This window comes from Mauremys reevesii, linkage group 7 (assembly GCF_016161935.1).
Source record: "Mauremys reevesii isolate NIE-2019 linkage group 7, ASM1616193v1, whole genome shotgun sequence".
Lineage (NCBI taxonomy): Eukaryota > Metazoa > Chordata > Testudines > Geoemydidae > Mauremys > Mauremys reevesii.
The window spans coordinates 122,689,745-122,708,378 of record NC_052629.1 but is presented as its reverse complement, the minus strand read 5'-3'; the positions used below and the strand labels follow the sequence as shown (position 1 = coordinate 122,708,378).

Genomic DNA, 18,634 nt, shown 5'->3' with positions numbered 1-18,634 from the left:
CTGAGGGTCCCTGCAGATTCGGCATAGGTTACTGAGTCGCCATCTCTCCCTCTGGAACAGGGAGCCAGGTCCAGGCAATTCTGGCACTGCTTTTTTAAGACCTTGAGCATTGATTGTGAACAAGATTTAAACTCCACCATAAGGGAATAACTGGATGATATTTATTCTACAGATGGCTAATATTAATAAAAGAGAGCCGAATAGATTTACTAGATTTTTCCTTGGGTTTGTTTCCAAGCCTTGATGAAGTTTACTACACAGATTACACAAGAAGAAATTAGTATGAATACATACATTCTCAGGTTCCTCTGTCAAGCCATATTCTAATGCAGACTATAGAAACACAGGAGGTACTTCACAAGTTACGAAAATACAACACAGCTTTTATATTACTTCTACTAACAGATGTCTGTTAGTACAAGTCAAATATTTCTATTATCCAAAGAGCTAATGAATTGTGTGTATACAAATACATCTTATAGATTTATTTTCTAAGAAATTACAATTTAATAATGCAAAGGCATTGAGGTTACACACACACAACTATATTTGGGCTTAGGAGGGTTGTAAACATGGGAATGTTTATTTGAGGTCATTTTAAAGTAGAAACGGACAGACTTCTCCCCAGCAAACTGACTTTGTCTACAAATTTTGATAACCACCAGATGTTTTCTAACGTTGTACAAACAGAAGTAATTAAAATGTATTGCTATGAAAACCAGACACCTTTTCAGGATCAGTATTAATATGCAAAGACACAAGATTTGACCTCTATCTATCCAGCAACCAGAGTCAAACTTCTACTAGAAAATTCAAATAATTCTAATTAGACTGAGCACTAATCCTAAATTAGATCTGGACACAAGCCAAAACTACAGCACTAAGCCCATGTCGTTTGGAAAGAGGGTGCAATCAGCATTTAGTGATTAAACTTCCTAGGCTTATGATTTGAAGAGGGTGGTCTTCTGGGGGAAATGATCTCTATTAAACATTTTTATCTTACACGGGAATCGCCATACCGGATCAGAACAGTGCAACATCTATTCCATTAGCCTGTCTCTAACAGTTGTTAGTACCAGATGAAAGGTGCAAGAAACCCTGCAATAGACAGTAATGTGATAACCTGCCTTGAGAGAAAGGGTACGTCCAGACTACCCGCCGTATCGGCGAGTAGCGATCGATTTTTCGGGGATCGATATATCGCATCTCATCTAGATGCAATATATTGATCCCCGAATGCACTCCTGTTGACTCCGGAACTCCACCAGAGCGAGCAGCGGTAGCGGAGTCAACACGGGGAGCCGCGGACGTCGATCCCGCGCCGTGAGGACCCGAGATAAATCGATCTAAGATACTTCGACTTCAGCTACGCTATTCACGTAGCTGAAGTTGCATATCTTAGATCGATACCCCCCTCAGTGTAGACAAGTTTCTTCAACTCTGTTCATTAGAGACTGGCCTATGCCTTGAAGCATGAGAGATCGGGATGGGACACAAGGACTCTTCCCTGATGCCTCATTGTACCTCATGAAAAGGAAAGGGACAGTCAAACTCCCATCACTTGGGAAAGCCCAGAGAGAGCTCCATCCATGACTCCCTAGATCACAAACTGCGCTTAAAGGGAAGGAAGAGGCAAGGCCATGGTCCCACCCTCCTCCTCTACACTAGCCTGCAGAGCTAGTCAAGAGCACTCTTGGAATTAACCTGAAGGATAGTTCATCTGCAAACTCCCCTGCATAGAGAGCTCAGGGATAAGCTGTCTCTTAGGACACTGTTCCTTCATATGTTAGACCTTGAACAATATGGCTCTGCACCATCCATTACTAAGAGCTGTGGCTAACACCCTGAGTCTCTGTCCTGTTTTCTAAGGAACCATTAGACAAAGCTGCCTCTCCAACAGTACCTTAACCTGATTATGGCCATAAACCATGGTCAACTATGGCCACTATCTGACAGTGTGTGTTTATGGTTGGGAAATCACACCACCATCAGCTATGGCCAGCGTTTTCAAGCCTGGTATATAAAAGCACAGCTGAGCATGATAACATAACATTTGACCACTAAAAAGTGCAACATAGCCATGGATAATTAGAGACAGCCAAGATTTACCTATTGTCTCTATAGTAAAATATAAAAGGGTCACCTTTAGTGAATTAAATTAAATGGACAATAAATCAAGCAGCAGAACTGCCTACCTATTGTGAATAGCTTAACTGTTTGTTGTATGTAATAGAATCCAGAGGGAGAAAATCTATACACTTTACTAGTCATGCGGAACTTTGTCCTTTTTGATTCCCACCACACACACACAACACACACACCCCTCTAACTCTAACTGATTCAGTGTTTTCCTGACAGCTGTAACATTTTATAAGTTTAAACTACATTAGTTGCCACATGAATGCTTCAGAGTAATTCTCTCAAAAATATAGACGCTTTTCTATTTTAATTGTACCATATAGTCCTGCATGATCAATTTTCATCATTTCAAATTCTTTTTTTATGTTTTTCCTTCAGGCTCATCTGATCAAAGAACTTTCATCAATATCCAGGAGTATCATAAAGACTTCAGAAGACTCATGGTCCTACTGCAATACTTGCAGTGAACCATATTCCTCATCCTAATAGACAGCCACCCTAGGATGAAGATGAGAGAAGCATTCTCTCATTCTTGTTATCTCCCTCTGCTGGTGCCCTTGTCAGTTGTTGGCATTGAGATATCAAAAGCCATTCATCACCCATTCTCTTCCCTCTGCTTCTCCATTCCCCTCTCCAATTCATTTTTATATTGCCATCCTAATGGATGAAAAGCCTTTACATACTTTAGTCTCTTTACCCTTAATCAAAACCCCCAAATCTCTCATCTAATTTTTTTAGTGGCTACATATCTTCAGAAAATAAATTCAAATGACACCACAATTATCAAGATGAAAAGCGCACAAGTATTTTCGTGCACAATGAAACAGAGGCAAGAGGACATCTTTATATAGGATTAGCATGGGAGAGGTATGATTGGGGGATACGCAGCACTCTGGTTAGTGAGTACAGCATGAGTCACTTTTGAATTCTCTTTCTACGACTCAGAATTCAGGATTGTTGTTATAGGGCTCCTATGTTTGGTTCCATGTTATCAGTAGGAAAATGCAGGGTTTGGGGCTGGGGGGTTTGGAATTTGAAAGCATTACTTTATCTGATTTCAAGAGTTTTTGAACTGTCTCTTCAAAAGGAGCCTTGGAATCTAAACCTGATTTAAGGAGCCACATCTATAAACCTACAATGTAAAACAGGCAGCTGCACTCTAGATGTCTGAACACAGAGCTGAGATTCCAGCCACCCAGCAACTCCAGTAATTTTCTCTGTGACCATAAACACATGACTAAGGGTACGTTTGCACTGCAATTAGAAACCTGTAGCTGGCCCATGCCAGGTGACTCAGGCTCACCGGGCTCGGGCTGGGTTTTTTTTTAATTGCAGTGCTGACATTTGGGCTTGGGCTGCACCCCAAGCTCTGAGACCCTCTGACCTCGCAGGGTCCTAGACCTTGGACTCCAGCCTGAGCCCAAACATCTACGCTGCAATAAAACAGCCCAAGCCCCGAGATCCTGACTCAGGTGGCATGCGCCAGCCACGGGTTTTTAATTGCAGTATAGACATACCCTTAGCAGTCAAATGGGCCTCTAAGACATGGGCCACGGAGGGCAGCAAACTCTCCAGCTGAAACTCTAAGTCACTGTGCCTGAGAAAGGCACAGTATCTTCGGGCCTGCCTAGGCATAGAGGGGAAGCATAGTTACTGCTGCTCCTCTTTGAGACTCTTCCACTGCCTCCACTGGGAGCAGCATTAGGAATCAAATGGTGGGTGGCCCCTAGGCATGGAGCTCCTTATGCTCTCCTCCCCACCCTCTGTGCACCCACGCAAATAGCGTTTGACTCAGAGGGCTATATCCTCCAGGCCTTACCCAAACAAAACATAAGGACTATAGCATCCGGGGAAAACTAACTGGATTTAGACCAGCATTTCTGGGCAATAATAGTTGTTATCAATCAAAATCCATAACACATTTCAGTCAAATAAATATTCAGAATACTTTTGAGAAGCCTGCCAGGGAATGTACAGTAACAATTCTTATGACAATTTCTTACTGCATTTTCACTATCCACTTTTTAGAAGTTAAATGCCCTTGGTTTGTCACATGCAAAATCGACAGAAAATCTCAAACCTAAATGACCTGGTGCATTTCCTCTGTATTTCGGGAAGGCGGAGGTTGTGCGTTCCCCATGTGTGTCATAGAGGCCAATTCCCTGCAACACAACAGGGAAAGACCAGCAAGAGCTATTTATTATTTATTTGTACTTTTGTAATAGCCAGTAATCTCCCAAACCGAGATCTGGGCCCTGATTGCGCTAGCTGCCATTCATATACACAGCAAGAGACGTCCCTGCTCCAAAGAACTTATACTCTACATAAACAAGAGATTATCTCTATTTTCCAGATGGGAACTGAAGCACCAAGGGTAAAATTTTCAAGCACCTAAGTGATTTAGGCCCTTAAGTCTCATTGACTTTCAATGGGACTTAGGCATTTAAGAGAGTGTTACACAAAGATATTAAGTAACTGCTTCAAGATCACACAAGAAGCCTCTGGCACTGAGTTCATGTCTCCTGAATCCAAATTCACTGTCTTAACCATAAAACCATCCTTCCTGCCTCAGGGCCTGCAGCAGTGTTTGTGGCTTCAGGCTAGTCTGCAGGTTGGCGTGGCAGTTTAGATTCCTTCCTCCCCAGCCCCTGGAAACCCATTATTTCAAACCTGACTACAGTACTCAGGCTGAGAGCGTGGCACGTCACACGCATGCTCCTAATTTTAAAGCAGCAGAATCTTTGTCACATTTGCTAAAAGGTCTGGATTCCAGAATGCAGGCCAGGCTTCAGCTAAGAATTTATTTTACTGCTATGGAGTTCAAACCTCTTTGAAAGCCTAGGGTTTATAATGGAAACAATATAACAACTTTAATTGTCAGAGTCCCAGTGGACAACCCATACCATGCAATAAATCCTTTTTGTATAGTAGTTTGATGGCAGAGTTCAAATGTTTTCACAAACAGACTTTTTTTTCCCCCAGGAAACAACATTTGCTGAGTTAAACTTGGAGGGAAAATTAGTTTGACAGTCTTCCTCTGCCAGTAAATATAGAAAAAAAGCACACATGAAGCAGTTTCTAATATCAATATGTCTAAATGCTGTATTTTAAAGTTATGCAACTGTTCTGACTACTCAAGGTAATATTAAAAAAATCTAGGTGAACAAGGTGGAATAGGTTATTGACTAGAAATCCAGTAAATCATGAAGCCAAATAAAAGGTATGACTGAGGCATCCAAAACAAAACCAGTATTGGGTCCTCATAGGAATAAACACATGTAAAGTGTGGGCTAAGCGAATGCCAAGACCATAAATTAAAAGTCTTTCAATTATGTTCTTCTGAAGAATAGACCTATTAAATCGGAAGATCCTCCCCAGCTGAAGGCAATCAAGAATTTCATGACTTATAACAGCAGGGCAGTCTAAAACAGGCTAGTCCAAGATGCAGTGTTATCAAAATCTGGAGAGACAATGTGCACTTTTTATTAGCAAAAGATCATCTCTTACAAGAAAATGTACCATGTCTGCTTTAGAAGGCCATTGAAAAACTGAAAAACTAAAAACAATTGTATTTATTTCCTTTTAGTACTAGAAGTGGCAATTTCCTGAGACAAGACTCTAGTGTCTTAGAATAGTGCACTGGAATCACAAGCAGGAAGAATCTTAAATTATTAAATAGCCTTACTTTGGAATCCCTAACACTGAACTTTAAATCTGTTTCATCTTTTGGTCAAAGCATCTTTACAGGTCCAAGAAGAGCATATGATAGACTTGCTCATGCCTTGTGAAGTAAACATTTTCTTGCTGCAATGGACAGGAAGCTTTTCAAGCTTCTGTGTGCTCTATGGTTAGTTGCAACTGCTGATAAATGTAAGAGTAGAATGAGAGAAAAATCAAAAACATTACGAGTTACAGTGAAGGAAAAGGGTGACTTTCTTGTGAGAGAAGTAGAGAGAGATGAGAAAAGCATCATCAAAATAAAACAGGTAACTGCGACCTGCCCCTGGGAAAAAGTATCTTACAAATCCATCCAGAAAAGTGGGGGGCTGTTAGGAAGCAGAAAAAACAGCACATGAGAAAATCCAGATGTAAAGTGACAGACAGTTAATGCTTCAGCCTAGCTCTGATACTGAAAAGTTCTAAAGCACATAACAAAAGTGACATCTGCTATATATCTAAATAGACAAAGATGTACAAAGAAGAAAAAAACTGCATTTGCTAGTAAAAAAAAGTCTTTTAAAAGTGCTTAAAGTTATAGACAGAAAAGTTTGCTGGTTTGGACAAGGATAGACTAGGACTGATCAAGCATGCAGCTTCTCTGACTACTCAGGAAATTAGCAGAGGAGGGCAAAGGAGGGCACAATCTGAAGGATAAGAATTACTAGAAGGGAGTCAGCAATCTGAACAAAAACAAAACAATTAGAAGCTGGCACATATCCCAAATCAATAAGTGGAAGTTACTGTAGGGCACAGAGTATAATGGCCATGTAATGAAAACTAAAATGCAGATAACTTAGCACTGTGCACATAGATGTCCCTTTTAGATTTAATATGAATTGTCAAAAGGTCAGCCACCAAAAACCCCACTAAAGATATGCCTTTTAACCTATCACTCTTCTGCGATATGGCATTCTGGGTCCCAATCCTGCCAGGTGCTAAGCATCTTCAGAAGACATGCAACATCTTGCAGAATTGGGCCATATGTGAGAAAAGATTTCACACTGTTGCTATACTGTTCTATATTAGCCTGATCCAAAGTTTAATAAGTCAATGGAAAAACTCCCACTAACTTCAAAAAGCTTTGGGTCAGGGCCAATAGAAAGAGTTCTCTCTCTGAAGCAGGGACCAAAAGCAATGTAATGCCCTGATTTTCAGACATGCCCATCACCATCCTTGTTTGATACAAAAATGGGGGAACATAGTAATAAATAGTCACTGCACCATGATGAGGATGGAATATGCAATACCCATTAGCATTAATGGAAGCTACGATTGTACTTAAAATACCCCAGCAGAGAGGTGAATAACTGCAATTCAGTAATACATTTATAATTGAGTAACGTCCACTGAATATATAATCTTTAAGAATTCATTTTTCTTACAATTGAAAGAATCTGTAATTTAACATGATAGGTTACCCAGAAGAATGCCATACAGTGATAATTAATGCAAAGTCTAAAAGTGTCTGCAGCTGTGAATTAGATGAGGCTATACACATAAACAAACATATTGACATCGCTTAAATTCTAAATGGAGAGAAGTCCTGCATCTGAGAACTGATTCTTTTCGACTTGCAAAAGAGGGGAGCGGGGCTCTTGTATCCACTCTTAGACACAAAGAGCCACTGACATTGTCGCCCCATTGACATCAAAGCAAAACTGCCATTGATTTGGGTGGGGGGCAGTAGTTCATAGAATCATAGAAATGTAGGGCTGGAAGGGATCTTGAGGGGTCATTTAGTCCAGTCCCCTGTGCTGAAGCAGGACCCAGATTACCTAGACTATCCCTATCAGGTGTTTATCTAACCTGTTCTTAAAAACCTCCAATGACAGGGATTTCACAACCTCCCTTGGTAACCTATTCCAGTACTTTACTATCCTTACAGTTAGGAAGTTTTTCCTAATATCTAACCTAAATCGCCCTTGCTCCAGCTTAAGCGTGTCACTTCTTGTCCCACCTTCAGTGGACATGGAAAACAATTGATCACCCTCCTTTTTATAAAGGCCTTAATGTATCTGAAGACTGTTATCAGGCTCCCCTTCAGTCTTCTGTTCCCAAGGCTAATCATGCCCAGTTTTTTCAGCTTTTCCTCATAGGTCAGGTTTTCTAAACCTTCTATCATTGTTGTTCTCCTGTGGACTCTCTCCAGTTTGTCCACATCTTTCTTATAGTGTGTTACCCGGAACAGGAAACTACTCCAGCTGAGGGTCACCAGTGTCAAGTAGTGTGAGACAATTACCTCCTGTGTCTTACATACAACCTTCTTGTTCATACACCCCAGAATGATAGTGGCTTTTTTCAGAACTGCATCACATGTTCAATTTATGATCCATTATAAGCGCCAGATCCTTTTGAGCAGTACTATTGCCTAGCCACTTATTCCCCATTTTGTAGCTGTGCATTTGATTTTTCTTTTCTAAGTGTAGTACTTTGTACTTGTCTTTATTGACTTTCACCCACATATTTTTCTGCCTGGAGAGGAGACCTGGACTTTCTGGTATTGTTAAAGAATGGAAACATTGTTCAGCCCTCACGTTAAACAGCTTTGTACAAATTATCCTCTAAAATCACTTTAAACCATGAACTATGAGTTTATACTTTCCTGAGAGATCTTAGGAACAGGTCTGTAACTAAACTACTTTCTCTTGGTATTGACACCTCATCAATTATTGGGAGTGGACCACATCCACTCTGACTAAACTGGCCTTCAACACTGGTTCTCCACTTGTAAGGTTACTCCCTTTTCTTCATGTGCCAATATATATTTATGTCTGTATTTGTAATTTTCACTCCATGCGTCTGAAGAAGTGTATTTTTTACTCATGAAAGCTTATGCCCAAATAAATCTGTTACTTTTTAAGGTGCCACAAGGACTCCTTGTTGTTTTTGTGGATACAGACTAACACAGCTTCCCCTCTGATACTATAAACTACTTTAGTGGCTATCACACTAAAGTCATATCTCTCCCTGACGCCAAGAATGTATCCTATGCTGTCTACGCGGGAAGCTAAATGCCAATCGTTTAAGATTTTTCTGATTTCTTTAAAAACCTTACTCATACATATCAAAATTCCCTAAAATCCACTCTAAAAGAGCACTTTCCTCATATAATCAGTTGGCCGACACATTCTTTGAAGCCCCAGAATAAGGAGACTATCCTCTTTTTTTATACCCAAAGAATCATTTGGAGAAATATTGCTTTCTTGAGGTAATGAGTAGTTACCTGTACCTATAATCAGTATGTGCATGTGTGAGCCCCAAATTCCCTGTTTGTCCTTGAGCAACTTATAAAATTTGGAACCGTACAGGTGAAATTTTCCCAATGAGTTTGAATTAAGTTCTCCAAGGCAGAGTGTACCGGTACATTTAACTCATTTTCTTCTTCCACGGCTATTTATAAACCTTCCAAGGGCTGCTTGAAGGTTTAATTATTATTGTTTTAATATAAAATACTTCAGCCAAGCAGGGCCGGCTCCAGGCACCAGCAGAGGAAGCACATGCCTGGGCAGCACATGCTAAGGGGCAGCACTCCGTCCATTCTTGGGGCAGCACAGTCTGAGTGCCTTTTTTTTTTTTTTTTTGGCTTGGAGTGGCAAAAATGGTAGGGCCGGCCCTGTAGCCAAGATTCTTACTAAACAGATATTTATTTATATGCACATTGGAGGCACTCATCATCACAATATATGAGTGCCCAACTCTCTGCCCTAAACTTTTTAGAAGCTTTCTGCATCTATGGCCCCTAACCTTGATAATCCAAGAACTGTTCTCCAGCTTTACTTGATTGATAATAGCTCAGATGCAGGAATGAAGTGAATGAAAGTAATATCAAGAAGCACTTCAGTTTTATGTGATCCCCAATAACTCAGAGGTTGATATTCTCCCTCAGAATTAAATGTCCTCCACAAATGAGGGATACATTTTGAAGTGGGTTTGAGGTGGGTTTGTTGAAGTGGGGAGTGGGGGAAACTGAGGAAATAAAGGAGTCTGCCACACATTTGTATAAACTTGGAGCTCTTAAAAAAGAAATACCAGGAGCACGCCAGGAAGTTCAGGCAGGATGTTAGACACAAATAACAGATTGGGTCCCAAGGCAGGAAGGCTTCCCATCTCACGGAACAGGAACCCACCGGATTTTATAACTCTGCCACTATGCTCTTGACCAGAGGAACAGGCTTTGGTCCAAAAGGGTTGCTTGAGTTGCTGATTTTTGGAGCTGTACTTCTGACACCAAGATGTTCTGAAGGGACCTTAGAGCTGCCTGCCAAATCAGCTGGCTTACAAAGCTATGCCTGTAGGCCCAAAACCAGGTAAAGAGTATTAAGAGGTGCCTGCCAGAGCCACTTGCTCCTCTTAAGTGCCAGCAGCTGCCTCTTCACAGCTGCATAATGTTTATCACTCTCCATTCACTTTAGTTTTCAACTATTCCATTAACTTTTCCTTAATTTTTCAGGAAACTTGATCTTAAGCTGCTTGCTGTGGCTGTCTCTGAGAGTCAGAACACCTGGAGGAAGAGGAGCCCCACTGGGATCTCACCCAAGGGAGCCAAAAAGTTCTACTTTCAGACTGGTTACTGCTCCTACCTGTCCAAAGGGAAAGGTCTGCCATGGCTGTAAGGGACTGGGCCGTAGGCAGTCACAGCTGAGCTGGTGTCCACAACTCATGAATGGCCATGAGGTAACGGTCAGCAAGCAGGGATCAGAGTAATTGCTAGAGCCAGGATCAATAGGCAAGAGTCAGATATCAGAAATAGTTACCAGGCTGGAATCAGGAGGCAAGAATCAGGGTCAGGGTCAGGCTGGGGTCAGAAACTGGAGATCAGAAAGCAAGGTGAGATCTGGAGTCGCAGCAAGCCAGAAGTCTGCAGGGTTGCCCAGACAACTTCCTGAAGTAACGGCTACACTTGCGAGTTGCAGCGCTGGTGGAGGCTTTCCAGCGCTGCAATTAGTAAGTGGCCACACCTGCAGGGCACTTCCAGCGCTGCAACTCCCTGGCTGCAGCGCTGGCCGTACACCTCACTCAGCATGGGGAATAAGGATTGCAGCGCTGGTCATCAAGTGTGGCCACACACCAGCGCTGTTATTGGCCTCCAGGGTATAAGGGTGTATCCCAGGATGCTTTTAACTAAATTACTCCCTTTGTTTTGTTATGCAGCCTCTCTTTGTTTTGTTGTGAACCTCCGGAGCTCCGTTGCTACCGGAGCTGCTCTACGGGAGCTGCTTATCAGCTCCTGTTTGCTGTGATCAATCTGTGAACAATCAAATGAGATTCTCCTCCCTGCGTGATTCACAGGGGTTGAGTGTTTGCGTTTTGCTTGACCAGCAGCGAGAAAAGGAGTCATTCACAGGGGTTGAGTGTTTGCGTTTTGCTTGAGAGAAACAGGGGGAGGGGGCAGAGGGGGGAAAGAGAGTATGTTGGATGCAGGCTGTTTGCAGTTAACAGTAAGGGGGTGGGAAATTTTTCTGATTTTGCACAATGTCAGTTCCAAAAATCCACTCTCTCTTCCCCCCCGGTCCCTGTCACACTGCCCCACACACCCCTCTTTTGAAAAGCACGTTGCCGCCACTTGAATGCTGGGATAGCTGCCCATAATTCATCACTCCCAACAGCGCTGCAAATGCTGCAAATGAGGCCACACTGCAGCGCTGGTAGCTGTGGTGTGGCCACACACCAGTGCTGGCCCTGCACAGCTGGACGACCAGCGCTGCAACTACCAGCGCTGCAGATTTGTAAGTGTAGCCATACCCAGAGACACCCTCCAGAGTTAAACAGAATGCCATAGGGTGCTGTTGCTCTGGCCCCTTTGGGTGGTGCTTCCTGGGGTGCATAACTTTTACACAGCTCCTGGTGGCAATGTAGGAATGTCAGCCATCCCAGACTCTGCAAACCTGGGTGCTAGGCCCATTCTTATACACAGTATGTAAGCAGGGCTGTCACTTAAACCAGGGAGTGAGTCATATCAGCTAAGATAGGGAGAAGTCTCTGCGCGCATCAGGATGGCAACTTGATTCCCTTTCCCAGAGGAATGGCCAGTGCCACCTCAGGTATCTGCTTACATGACATAAAAATGGTACTTTATGACCATTTGGGACAGTTTAGAAACTTCACAAGTTATTCTGCCAGCTATGTAAACTTAAGCTATATTTTAAAAGGTTTAATATCTTGCTTCACTACACTTGTGTCTTCACAGATACATTATTGGATGTGGTATTAGCAATCTACAAATGATGTACTGTGTTATTCAGCTCTATTTTATATTCAAACAACTAGACAGAGTTATGGATAAAAAACTATAAAAATTCTATTAAACTGCTGCAGTATACAAAACTGAGACAAAAATTAATGTAATATACACTAAACATTTTATTTTAATTTAATTATTTTTATCTTTTTACATTTTTAATGTTTTCAATTTCATACAATTGACTTAGATAAATTCAGACTAAAATCTATAATGCCTTTATTAAAATTGTAGCATATAACAGTAACTGCTGTAAATATGGTTACAACAGCTCTCTACATTATCAGTGAAGAGAACATGAAAAAACAAGTGTAGTGTGAAGTTTCGGAGGAAAAGAATTTAATCATGTTTATGAAAATATTGTTTAATCTAATTGGTTAGGAGAATATTTAGAAGAAACCTTGTGCAAACTTTGAGTGATTCATTTACACTAGTTTTATTTCCATATGTATTAATAAAAATATATTTTCAAATGTCTCTTTACTGTTCAGTGCAGTCTTGAATTGCTGGTAACTTCAAATATTTCTTCTCTGTGCCCTTTGTTTATGTTACTTTTTTATGAAACATATTTTAAAAATTGACACAAAAATAGGAAAATACACCTATATGAAACATGAACAATATAATCTAACATGTTTTTCAGGTAAGAGTAATAAAAGAAAATATCCCAACAACGTATTTTGGGAGCCCATACTGGATCTGAAGATTAGTTCAAGATATTTTTATGGGCATCATTTTAGTCAGAATATTTGGGTCAGATCTTGTGGTAGACTCCATTTATAAATCCTTATGTAGAATAACTGGGAAATAAAAAGGAAAGGCTTGTGGTTGACCATATAAAACATTAAGTAAAGACTGTTAAGGTGGAGAAAAACAGATGAAGTTTTACAACTATATTTTACCTTCCTCAGATCACTCAAGAAAGAAGATAGGAGTTTGCTGTACAAAGGAAAGTCTTGCAAAGCATAGCCCTGAAACGTCTATTACTTAACCAACCAATGATACTTGCAAGTGTTTTTATGATATATCTTCTTGGTCAGAGAAGTCGCATGTTGTCTGTTAAAGATAAAGGAAGAGAATTGATAGAGTGACTCTGGGGAGGGTCTGAATGATTGAGAGTTTATGATACCTTTAAGACAAGAGGACATTGAGCTGTTTCATTACTTTTTCCCCCTTTTGCATTGAATTACCTGGGCTGCCAGCTTTTCATGGTTGGTTTAAATTTGCTTGGCAATCCATTTGTGTTACTGCCAAGATATATGTTATATACGCGCCTCTTCTCTTTCTTTCAAGCCTAGTTCACCAAATGGCAGGTAAGACACTTTATGTTATATGCTACTTTAGCTATATTTTCTTGGTCAAGAAGCTTTTGTTTTTATACTTAGTGGCACATTGGATTTATCTCCTTCCTCTCTACCCCCTGCAAACTGGGGGTGGACTATCTGAAACTGTTCCACCTTGTATTTAGCTGTGACACTGGGAGTATGTTTCCCAGACCTGAATCATAGAATCATAGAATATCAGGGTTGGAAGGGATCTCAGGAGGTCATCTAGTCCAACCCCCTGCTCAAAGCAGGGCCAATCCCCAACTAAATCATCCCAGCCAGGGCTTTGTCAAGCCTGACCGTAAAAACCTCTAAGGGAGGAGATTCCACCACCTCCCTAAGTAACCCATTGCAGTACTTCACCACCCTCCTAGTGAAAAAGTTTTTCCTAATATCCAGCCTAAACCTCCCCCACTGCAACTTGTTCTGTCATCTACCACCACTGAGAACAACCTAGATCCATCCTCTTTGGAACCCCCTTTCAGGTAGTTGAAAGCTGCTATCAAATCCCCCTCACTCTTCTCTTCTGCAGACTAAACAATCCCAGTTCCCTCAGCCTCTCCTCATAAGTCATGTGCTCCAGCCCCCTAATCATTTTTGTTGCCTTCCGCTGGACTCTTTCCAATTTTTCCACATCCTTCTTGTAGTGTGGGGCCCAAAACTGGACACAGTACTCCAGAGGAGGCCTCACCAATGCCAACGCCATTAGCCCTCTTGGCAACAAGGGCACACTGTCAACTCATATCCAGCTTCTTGTCCACTGTAACCCCTAGGTCCTTTTCTGCAGAACTGCTGCCTAGCCATTCAGTCCCTAGTCTGTAACAGTGAATGGGATTCTTCCATCCTAAGTACAGGACTCTGCACTTGTCCTTGTTGAACCTCATCAGGTTTCTTTAGCAAAATCATCTAATTTGTCTAGGTCCCGCTGTATCCTATCCTTACCTTCCAGCGTATCTACCACTCTTCCAGTTTAGTGTCATCTGCAAACTTGCTGAGAGTGCAGTCCACACCATCCTCCAGATCATTAATGAAGATATTGAACAAAACCGGCCCCAGGACCGACCCTTGAGGCACTCCACTTGAAACCAGCTGCCACCTAGACATGGAGCCATTGATCACTACCCGTTGAGCCCAACGATCTAGCCAGCTTTCTTTCCACTTTATAGTCCATTCATCCAGCCCATACTTCTTTAACTTGCCGGCAAGAATACTGTGGGACACCATATCAAAAGCTTTGCTAAAGTAAAGGAATAACACATCCACTGCTTTCCCCTCATCCACAGACCCACTTATCTCCTCATAGAAGGCAATTAGGTTAGTCAGGCATGACTTGCCCTTGGTGAATCCATGCTGATTGTTCCTCATCACTTTCCTCTCCTCTAAGTGATTCAGAATTGATTCCTTGACGATCTGCTCCATGATTTTTCCAGGGACTGAGGTGAGGCTGACTGGCCTGTAGTTCTCCAGATCCTCCTCCTTCCCTTTTTTAAAGATGGGCACTACATTAGCCTTTCTCCAGTCATCAGGGACCTCCCCCCATCACCATGAGTTTTCAAAGATAATGGGCAATGGCTCTGCAATCACATCCACCAACTCCTTTAGCACCCTCGGATGCAGCGCATCCAGCCCCAGGGACTTGTGCTCATCCAGTTTTTCTAAATAGTCCTGAACCACTTCTTTCTCCACATAGTAGCAGTCTGGGAGCTGACCTTGTTTGTGAAGACAGAGGCAAAAAAAGCATTGAGTACATTAGCTTTTTCCACATCCTCTGTCACTAGGTTGCCTCCCTCATTCAGTAAGGGGCCCACACTTTCCTTGACTTTCTTTTTGTTGCTAACATACCTGAAGAAACCCTTCTTGATACTCTTAACATCTCTTGCTAGCTGCAACTCCAAGTGTGATTTGGCCTTCCTGATTTCACTCCTGCATGCCTGAGCAATAATTTTATACTCCTCCCTGGTCATTTGTCCAATCTTCCACTTCTTGTAAGCTTCTTTTTTGTGTTCAAGATCTGCAAGGATTTCACTGTTAAGCCAAGCTGGTCGCCTGCCATATTTACTATTCTTTCTACACATCAGGATGGTTTTTTTCCTGCAACCTCAATAAGGATTCTTTAAAATACAGCCAGCTCTCCTGGACTCCTTTCCCCCTCACGTTATTCTCCCAGGGGATCCTGCCCATCAGCTCCCTGGGGGAGTCAAAGTCTGCTTTTCTGAAGTCCAGGGTCTGTATTCTGCCGCTCTCCTTTCTTCCTTGTGTCAGGATCCTGAACTCACAGAGCTCTGTGTGGCTCAAAAGCTTCTCTCTCTCAGCAACAGAAGTTGGTCCACTACAAGACATTATCTCAATCACCTTGCCTATCTGAAACTTTTGATTTTTTTTTATTGATGTTTATTTTCTTCAGTAATTGTCAGAGACTTCTTTGGGAAAAGGTATAGTGAGTAAAAACTACTACTGGAAGGAATTGTGTTATATTTTTCTCAGTTTTTCTCCTATCTAAGTATTGTACTTTGCTATGAAACCTAAAAAACTTTTTTTAAAGAGCCTCTAATTATCTATGCCCCTATTGAAACTGACCTATTAAGTCATCTTGGGCAAATTCTTTTATCTACTTACATTGATCATTATATCTTAAAAATAAAATCTAAATAAATACGGTGATACAAGCAAATATACTAAGAAAATTATTTTTGTCTAAACTGCTTCTGATTTAGTTGCAAATTAGTCAGTCAAAATGAATATTTGGTACCATTCCCTTAAAAGATAATGGTGATATTTTTAAGGTAAGTTTTCATCTGAACTAAAAAGCAGGCATAAGATTGTTCTAACAAACAACAAAATCAGAAACTCAGAATGCCAGAAATGTCCCAATAGCCTCGTCCTTAAGCATCTTTAATGTACATCATCATTTAAGTACTTGGATACTTTTCTAGAAGGCTTTCTTATTGAACAGTTTCTAGAGTTGGACCTATACTGGCTCTTAACTCCATATAAACACATGACAAACACCAATATTTAAACATAAATGGCCAATCTTTAAACACTGAGATGAATAACCTCTAAATATGTCAATGAGACTGAATCAAGCAGAAGTTAAGCACAAGCATTGCTGAGAAAAAAGGCAGTAAAATTTCCCCAACAATCTGTTGACCTAATTGCTCTTTACTAAAGTATCTAAGTATCAAAAGAAAGATTTTCTATCACTAAATGTTCAAAATAGAGTATAAACAAGTTACACATAAACATTAATTCCAAGAGAGAAGTAGGGATTATTTAATTCAAAAAATTAATGTGATTTGAGCACACAAGCTCCATATGCCATTTTGAATTTTTAATTATAACACAGGAGCAGACAGAGAAAATTACATGTACAAAAATCTGTGCCTTATACATGCATTTAAATTAAGTATGAATTACACATGCAATTTTTATATTCACAACTGCATGCAATGTTTTCTGACCTAGAGATGATCAGCCACTTGCATATGGGTCTGATCTTGCTCACATACAATTCAATGGAAACAGTACCACTGACTTTAGTAGGGAAGGATCAATCTATCTGAAGCATTAGTGACTTTCAACCTTTCCACTCCAAATATTTTGACCTCTATTTGTGAACTGAAGAGGGAAGGGATATGCAATAGAGTTTCATCCATTACAGATCAATAATAAATGTACAGACATGTGAGTTTATTACATTGCCATTAGGTTACAAACTCACCACATCATAGCTTTAGGTTCTCACAAGCACATCCTAACTGCAGCACACGCACTCCTCTAGAGCAGAACTCTTCTCACAACAGCACTAGCATTTAGCCAGCTAGACAGAGGAGCAGGTGAAATTTCAGATACCTGTCTTGCTGTTAAGGGTACAGACTAATCCTGCTAGACTATATTAATGAGGGTTTATGCATGCACGTCCTGTAAAACATAAACAGAGACAAATACTTTCAAAGTATGTAAGCCATTATTACTGGACATACCTCTTATCGCATGGCTGTGAACATGTAGCCTTTTATTTGTAATCTTAACATCTTAAAAACGACACCTAAAAGGCAGGTTTCAGAGTAGCAGCCGTGTTAGTCTGTATCCACAAAAAGAACAGGAGTCCTGGTGGCACCTTAGAGACTAACAAATTTATTGTAGCATGAGCTTTCGTGAGCTACAGCTCACTTCTTCGGATGCATAGAATGGAACACACAGACAGGAGATATTTATACATACAGAGAACATGAAAAGGTGGAAGTATGCATACATTCTATGCATCCGAAGAAGTGAGCTGTAGCTCATGAAAGCTCATGCTGAAATAAATTTGTTAGTCTCTAAGGTAACTAAAAGGTAAGCATCAAAGCTAATTTTCCAATTAAAAAGCTATCCTAGAGGGCGCAATCCTGCTTCCACTGAAGAGTCGCTGGTAAAACTTCCTCTAAGTATGGTATTGTCAGTTCTAGATTGTAAATTTCAAAATGACACACAGGAATTATATAACACACAAAATTCCAATTATACATTAATGAGATATGGATATTCACATCACATGTACAATTTGGAAAACATTTCCCTTCTCTCTGTGGTTCCAGTTCTAAGACATTGTTTATTCCCTCAGGCTGAGCTGTGTCATAATGTCCATTGTAGTTGGGCTGCCAATTACCAGCCTGGTGAGATGGATGTTTAGAAACGTTTATGGCATATTCAACAGAATGGATTACCGCAACGTTCATTGCTATCAACCTTGCTGTTTAAAGTCTACGCAACTGACAAGCAAAAACTCCCCAAAATGCAAAGATTGATCAATGCAGATTAACTTTACATCACCACCCCATCAGAAAGATTTGAGGGCACTAAGCATATTCTAAATGGCTTCCTGAGTGTACTCAGAAAATACTGTCACATGTGGTTCCTGAATGCCAACCCCAGCAAGAACAAATGTGTGCCTTCTACCTGAAACACCATCAGGCCAAGCAAAAACTCCAGATACCGTGGGATAGTACAATCCAGTGAACAATGAACATCCAGTGTCCCCTGGGGTCACATTATATTGAACTCTGATATTCAAAAGGCATATCAAGAAGCTGAAAAAGAAAGTGAAATCCAGAAACCGTGTACACCAGAGACTGGCCAACACAATGGGGAGCTGACCCCAAAACACTCCAAGCAACCAATCTCGTCCTGAGTTACATGCATCCTGTGTGTGGAGTAATGTGCCCCAGTA

At 41.0% G+C, this 18,634-nt stretch overlaps 1 protein-coding gene across 28 annotated transcripts in view; it reads right to left on the bottom strand.

Annotated features, from left to right (window-relative positions):
* The window catches only part of FHIT (fragile histidine triad diadenosine triphosphatase), a 997,853-nt gene that overhangs the window by 870,950 nt on the left and 108,269 nt on the right, over positions 1-18,634 (bottom strand). For 7 of the 28 annotated variants that reach the window (XM_039481722.1, XM_039481727.1, XM_039481721.1 and 4 more), the window contains one exon: positions 17,144-17,343. The exons of the other annotated variants lie outside the window; for them this stretch is intronic. The gene's annotated coding sequence lies outside the window, so the exon portion shown is untranslated. The remainder of the gene's footprint in view (positions 1-17,143; positions 17,344-18,634) is intronic. 28 annotated transcript variants of the gene reach the window in all.